Source organism: Gracilinanus agilis, chromosome 3, assembly GCF_016433145.1.
Source record: "Gracilinanus agilis isolate LMUSP501 chromosome 3, AgileGrace, whole genome shotgun sequence".
NCBI lineage: Eukaryota > Metazoa > Chordata > Mammalia > Didelphimorphia > Didelphidae > Gracilinanus > Gracilinanus agilis.
Genome location: NC_058132.1, coordinates 418,842,599 through 418,850,685, shown reverse-complemented (window position 1 = coordinate 418,850,685; position 8,087 = coordinate 418,842,599). Strand labels below are relative to the sequence as shown.

General features: G+C 35.6%; 1 protein-coding gene across 1 annotated transcript in view; it reads left to right on the top strand.

The window, feature by feature from the left end:
- The window catches only part of NCAM2 (neural cell adhesion molecule 2), a 250,727-nt gene that overhangs the window by 205,441 nt on the left and 37,199 nt on the right, over positions 1–8,087 (top strand). The window lies entirely within an intron of this gene.

Genomic DNA, 8,087 nt, shown 5'->3' with positions numbered 1-8,087 from the left:
CACACACACACACACACACACACACACACACACACACACAGAGAAATCCCTCATAGCCTGGGAAACTCATGCCTCCAGCACTCTAGAACACTGATGTCTATTCTCATAGTGACTTCATTCAATAACCCCTGAGTAGTACATGTTTTGGGCAGGTCCCTCAGCAGACCTCTATGGGCCTGCTCCTTTGTGCCCCTCAACTTGACTCTGTAGCTAGGCGCTAGGGTCATCATCAAACAATCTGATACTGGCTAAGAAATAGAATGGTGGGCCAGTGAAACAGATTAGGTACACAACACACAGGAGTAAATGACCAAAGTAATATAGTGGTTGATAAACCCAAAGATCTAAGCTTTGGGATCAAGAACTCACCATTTAACAAAAATTACTAGGAAAACTAGAAAGTTCATAAAAAAGGTAGACATAAGCCTATATCTCACACTATATACCAATGTACGGTCAACATGAGTACATGATTTATAGATATAAAGAGTGATAGCATGGGGCAGCTAGGTGACTCAGTGGATAGAGAGCCAGTCCTGGAGAAAGGAGAACCTGGGTTAAAATATAGACTCAGACACTTCCCAACTATGTGACCCTCAGCAAGGCACTTCACTGCAATTACCTAGGCTTTATCACTCTTCTGCCTTGGAACCAATACACAGTATTGATTCTAAGATGGAAAGTAAGAGTTTTTTTATAGAGTGAGATCATAAGTAAATTAAGGGAGCATGCAAAAATTTGCCTATCAGATCGATGGATAAGGGAAAATGTAATGAAGAGATAGAAAGGATTACTAGAAGTAAAATGGATAATTTTTATTATGTGAAATTTAAATTTTTATTATCTAATTTATATTTATATGTATATTATATAAATTACACAATTTAATAAGATACAATTTAAATTTTTTTATCATATAAAATTTGCACATACAAAATCAATGCAGCCAAAATTAGAAAAAAAAAAGCAAGAAAATGGGAAAATTTTACAGCAAGTTTCTCTGATAAAGGCCTCAATTTTTTTGTCATTCCCCAAAAAGAGAAACTGTCAAAGGATATATATGAACAGGAAATTTTTAGAAAAATAACTTAAAGCTATAAATAGTCATATGAAAAAATGCTCTAAATCATTATTTATAGAGAGCCAGCTCTATATTTTGGGGGATCCTGAGTGGCATTTAGTGGCGTCGGATTGAAAAGACCAGAAACAGAAAATGGAGAACAGCCAGACTAAATGTTTAGCTCATAGCTGCTCCAACATGCTCTGGAGTCAGAGTTTATTTTATACTGTTTTCACACAAAGAACACAAAGAAAGAATCACATCTGTGAAGGGGTTACAAATCACATAAAAGAAAATCCTTGGAGGCTTCAAAGTAAAGATAGAACAGGAACCAAGGCCGAATTCTAACGACCAATTAGTAGGGGGTTAATTCTGGAAGCAGAAATAGATTTCATAGAGATTTTTACTAATTGAGTCCTGTCCTCTTGATTTGCAGGCCTGCACCTGGTCAGATAAAGTCTTGTCTAGCTTTGTCTGTGTCCGGCCTTGATTATATTTTTTAGAGTTCAGGCATCTTAATTATCAAGGAGAAAAATGTTTAACTCAGTAGCTGCTGATCTACTAAGGACTCAAAGCTTTCTAATAGGAATATTAAGAAAAGGTGGGGATCTGAAAATGAGTCAAAAGAGGTGTCTCAGATTTTTATCTTAGATGACCCATTCTGTCAGCGTCCTGACATGCAGTGCAGAAAAAATCATACACACAGTTTTACTTGCCGATGATTTTGTGATGGGATCCAGATAAAATATCTATTACAGACTCTATTTCTCTAAATGACTTCCAATAGCCTCCTGGAGGGGTCAAGTTGTTTTTGGATTAACCAACCTGCGGGTACCAGAGCTTTTCAGGGCTCAGGTGACCAGGACCAAACACAAAGACTGCCTCAGCCTGGATTGGTCATGAAGGGAATCCAGATAACAGGCCCTATCCAGACCCTATTTCTCCAATTGGTCTTCCACAATTATTGATTAGAGAATGCAAATTAAAACAACTCTGAGATACCACCTCATAACTATCAAATTGGCTAACATGACAGAAAAGGAAAATGATAAATATTGAAGGGCATATGGGAAAATAGGGACACTAATGCACTATTGGAGGAATTGTGAACTGATTTAGCCATTTTGGTGCACAATTTGGAACTTTGCCCAAAGGGCTTTAAAACTATTCTTACCTTGGAGGCAGCTGGGTAGCTCAGTGGATTGAGAGCCAGGCCTAGAGACAGGAGGTCCTAGGTTCAAATTCAGCCTCAGGCACTTCCCAGCTGTGTGACCCTGGGCAAGTCACTTGATCCCCATTGCCTACCCTTACCACTCTTCCACCTATGAGACAATACACAGAAGTTAAGGGTTTAAAAACAAAACAAAACTATTCTTACCTTTGACCCAGCAATGACACTACTAAGTCTTTTTCCCAAAGAGATCAAACAAATAGAAAGGAAAAGTTTCCATATGTACAAAAATATTTATAACAGCTCTTTTTGTGGTGGCAAAGCATTGGAAATTCTTGTAAGGATACCCATCAATTGTGGACTTGCTGAACAAGGTGTGATACTTAATTTTGATGAAATCATATTATGCTATAAAAAATGAATAGGATAGTTTCAGAAAAACCTGAGAAGGGAGGTAGCTAAGTGGCTCAGTGGATTGAGAGCCAGACCTAGAGATGGGAGGTCCTGAGTTCAAATATGGTCTCAGACATGACCTAGCTGTGTGACTCTTGTTATGAGACAAAGTATAGATAACACTCTGGGCAAGTCACCTAACCTCTAAGTTATGCACCTAACTGTCTAGTTCCTACCATTCTTCTGCCTTGGAACCAATACACAGTATTAATTCTAATATGGAAGGTAGGTGTTTAAAAAAAAACCTGAGAAGTATCATATGAAATAATGCAAAATTAGGTGAATAGAACCAAAACACTGTACACAGGAAAAGCAACTACAATGTTGATGTATGTACAATAATGATGATCAACTGTGAAAGACTAATTAATACAATGATCCAAAACAATTCCAAAGGACTCATGATGAATAATACTATTCACACCTCCAGAGTGAGAACTGATGAATTCTGAATGCAAATCAAGAAATACTTTTTTCACTTTCATCAAGAAATACTTTTTTCACTTTCCTTCTTTTTCTTGCTTTTTTTTTCAACATGGCTAAAATAGACTTTTTTTAATGGAGGAAGAATATTCAGAGCACCTGATAAGTAGCCTATACATTTTATAAAAATACTTTTGGAACAAATAGACCTTACTTTACAAAGTAATATTAAAGGCTGTCAACAGGTATATGGCCTCTGGATTTGTTGTAGCCAAATGTGGTTTATCTCCAGATGGAGCCTATGAAATGATTAAGATCCCAGAGTAGAATTTAAAAAGTGCTCCATAGGTGACATCCTAATTAATTCAAGCACCAATATATGAATATCTTATCATAAGTATATCAGCAAATAAGTGTGAAACAAATGGGCATATTTATTCATGGGAATAGATGGGTTTATGACAATTTTTCACCAGAAATTATAGAAAGTGACCTTAAAGAGCCCAGACTGATAGCAAAATAGATTATACAATGGTAGAAGTGGTAAAAACTATCCAATATGTCACTATGAGCTATATCCATCAATAGATATCTAAAAAGACAAAATCAGGTAGCTAGAATTATACACCAGAAATTCACTATCTTTTTAAAACTTATATAAATACTCATCTCCAAACTATATGGAATAAAAAGTTTTCAAAATATAGGAATCAAGCAGAAAAAAAATCTAAACTATTTGGGAACAAGACAAAGTGCATACTATCTCTGTAAAGCTATCTAATCATAGAATTATCCCAAGGATGTTTTCAATGAGTCTGCAGCATATCAATTATTAATATTTATTAAGCACATACCCATGTGCCAGACACTGTGAAGCACTCAGGATACAAAAAGACAAGCAAAAAGACAACACTTTCCTTCAAAGAGCTTATACTCTAATGAGGGAAATGACCTGCAAACAAATATACCCAAAGCAAGGTACGTACAGGTAAACAGGACATAATTAACAGATTGAAGACACTAGAATTATGAGGTTTTGGGGAAAACTTCCAGTAAAAGATGTAATTTTAACTGGGACTTAAAAGAAGCCAGGGAGGTCAGTAATCAGAACAGAGGAAGGCAAGCACTCCAGACATGAAAGACAGCCAGGGAAAATGTCCAAATGAGTTTACAATCCCATTCTCTTATTCAATTACCAGGAGCATTCATTTTATCCACCTGCATAATAATGTATAGAACATTAAATATTGAAAAATGATAGCAGAATAATAACTTTGGAAACATTTCTATATAAACCTCAAATAATGTAATATAACAACAAAGTACTGTAACAAAGTAATATAAAAAATAAAATTCATATAAAATAGTAATTTTAAAAATATGATGGTTTTTTAAAGATTTATTAGTAGCCATTAGAAAATTTTCTATTTTCTATCTGTACCTCTTTCAAAATTAAACTAAGTGTTTTTATTCAACTACTCTCACTTTGTCAAACTCCTACTTTTAACCCTTACACTGGTGAGACAATCCTGAAATGTATGAATATTATATATGAAATGATTTATTGGGAAGACTAACATGTCTCCCAATGAATCAGAGGTAGGATTGTGAAAAGTCTGACTCCCCAGCTCAGAGGAGTATTGGTTAGGGAACTGCCAGCCACACATGGTGAAACCTTTTTCTTTTAAGGCCCATGATACAATCTCAAGAGAATTTTAATCTTAACACCTGGTAGCAGAAAATAGAGTCAAGGTGTGGAGAGAATACCTGGGAATCTAACTAACTTATGGGCACAAAAGAGACTGCCCCTAGAGTGAGCTTCCATCCAGCTGCCCCCCAGGTAGTCTCATTTCTGAGTAATATTGGACAAGTCAACTACCTCTTGGAGTCTTGGGTTTTTCAACAGAAAAAATGAGGTGGACTTGGTACTTTCTAAGACCCACTCATTTAGAGATGGAAGGTACCTTAGAGACCACCAAGTCCAGAGGGTAGAAACAGAGGAAAAGAAAAAAATGTTTTCAAAAGAAACTAAGCTATTTGGCTATCAAGAACTCTTGGCTAAGTATCAGAAGAACAAAGTTTGAATGTCGACTCTACCAATAACTTATTCTCAGACTTTAGGCAATTCCATTCACCTCTGTGGGACTTAATTTCTTGATCAGAAAATAAAAGGTGTGGATTAAATGACATAAAAAGCCTCCTTTCCTGCTCTAAAATTCTGTGCAGCAATGAGTCAGAAAAAAAGTCTAACTTTTTTATGAGATGTCATAAGTGACAACTTACTTTTAAATACCCTTTTTATTGCCAGTGTCAGAGAACAGATAGGCCACTAATCTGATCCAGGATAGAATTGTGTGTTGTCATTGAAGCAGAGAAGAAAGAACATTAAAAAATAAGAGAGGAAATAATTTTAAGTTTTAACCCAAAGTAGTATAATCTAGTAATCAGGTCTGTAACATACAATGAAATCAAATAAAACACATGAAAATTGGAAGTGAATACTTTATAGTAAGACAAATATAATATATCTTCCCCAAGAGATCATTTAAAACTAGTTGTAAGTAATCATTTTCCACTATATATGTCCTTGAGAAAGTAAAGTAGCAATTGGATAATATTCTAATAAATGAATATGTGTATATTTAGTTAACAGTTATTGTGTAACTAGAAAATGTTAACTGAAAACATCAACATTAGCTGGCTGACTGGCTAAGGAGCACTTTGCTTCCCTTACTTTTTTGGACTAAGGAAGAATAAAATATTCCTAGAGCTGATCATACCTGTCTATTCCCTCTGAGGCTAGCTTCCAGTTTAGCCATTTCCCTATTCTCCAGATTTCCTTATCTCTTTTGATAAAGAATAGAGGCTTTTTACCTTAGGAACCCTCACTCCATGTTATCTCTTCCTCCCACTTTCTAGTCCTCAAAGTTGGGGAACTTAGTGAACCAAATTCAGTTTACAACAGGTTTATTTATGTCCAGAGGGAACAGCCTGGATCCATTTGGAATCCTTTCATTGCTCTTTTGTGTAGTTCATAGAATTATTAATAAAATACAAATAATAGCAGCTGGTCATGCCCCAATGTAGCACCTGTCCACAAAGTTGGAAAGGTTAGTTTTCAGCCAGTTATATTCTATGAAACCATATAACCAAAAAATTTCCCCATTTGCCCACTTGGCTTGTTACTAAATACACAACAGAAAATACACAAAGGATATTAAATACACAGAGGAAATTTACATTTCTGGGTTGATCACAGATTTTTCTATATGAAGTGAAGCATAAATAGAATAAAAGGACAGATTATAATGAGAGAACAAAATTTAACAGACACCTTTTAACAAAGGAGAGGGAGTTAGAGAGTAAATACCCTTGGTGATCTTTCTCAGATCATTAGAGATGGATAATTCAGATCATCTACCTTCTCCACAAAGGTAAGCTAATACCACATGAGGCAAGCTTTGGCAGGATAACCTTGGAAAGTTTTTCTGACTGTCATTGCTTTCTTTTCTTTCCTCTCCAGTTGCTGGAGGCAATGACACAAACACCACTATTACTGTACTGCTCTGCACTTTGCTAGTCTTTACTCCCTTAATGTTCCCAGATGTCCTTTTTATTCCAAAGTTCTTAGGCTCCCCACATGTTGTGTATGTAGTGTTCTATAATCCCACACAGTTCAATCCCAAGTCACACAAAATTCCTTCCATCTTTTCCCTTGTTAGGTGATACTACTCATTGGTAGCCACAGGACTCAATAGCCATAGGACTACTAACGTAAAGTCATAGGCTCTTAATATCATAGATTTAGAGGGACTTAAAGGAATCTTAGAGGCCAGTAAGTCCAACCCTTTCATTTTTCACACAGAGATGAATGACTTGTCCAAGGTTGCACAGCGAATGAGTATCAAAGGCAAGATTTGAACATCCAGCCCATTTTGAGTCCAGACCCAATGTACTATCTACTACACCAGCAATACTCAGACTTTTTCATCTCAGGATCCCTTGTACTCTTAAAAATTACTGAGGATCTCCCTCCCAAAGAACTTTTTTTTTATGTGGATTTTTTTCTATCAAAATGTACTTTATTACCAATTAAGGCATCCTAGTATTATCATGCAAATAGTTTTGACCTGGCAAAGCCCTTGAAAAGATCTCAGGGACCCTCAAGGGTCCTCAGAGCACACTTTGAGAACTGTCACCCTGCATTATGTACTAGTCGGTCTTTGGAGATTTGGTCTGCTTGTAGATTTGCCTCCAGAGGATGGATGTGAATAACATACTTGGGAGTATTCAAATGTTTGTGAATTGAAAGTAAAGAATAATAATTTTAGTGGGAGTGCTGCTAAATCCAGATCTGACTAGATTAAATTTATAAATATCTATGAGGGCCTTTTGTGTGTGAAAAATTTTTATGCTCTGAAAAGATAATTTAAAGACATTATGAAGAAAAATTAATCAGAAGAAATAATATTATCACATCAAAATCAAAATCTTTATGTCCAGCCTAATAAATATAGTCATACACAGAATTATATCTTATGCCTGTGTTCCAATGAATTCAAAGTGAATAGAACAATACATTCCACATACTTTATATAATAAATCCCAAACGCTAAAAATGCCTCAAGAAATATTGCTACTTATTGAATTCAAAGTAAGAGCTAAGTAAAAATTACATTATTTCTCATAAACATCTTTCAGAAATTAAGAAAGGGTACTGGCAAAGAGACAGAAGGGAGGATCAGTGGAATAGACTTGGGGTAAGTGACCTCAGCAAGACAGTATATGATAAACCAAAGAGCCCAGCTTTTAGGACAAAAACCCACTATTTGACAAAAACTTCTGGGGAAATTGAAAAACAGTATGGGAGAGATTTGGTTTAGATCAACATCTCACACATCCTATACCAGATGAATTCAGAATGGGTGAATGACTTGAATATAAAGAAGGAAACTATAAGTAAATTAGGTGAGCACAGAA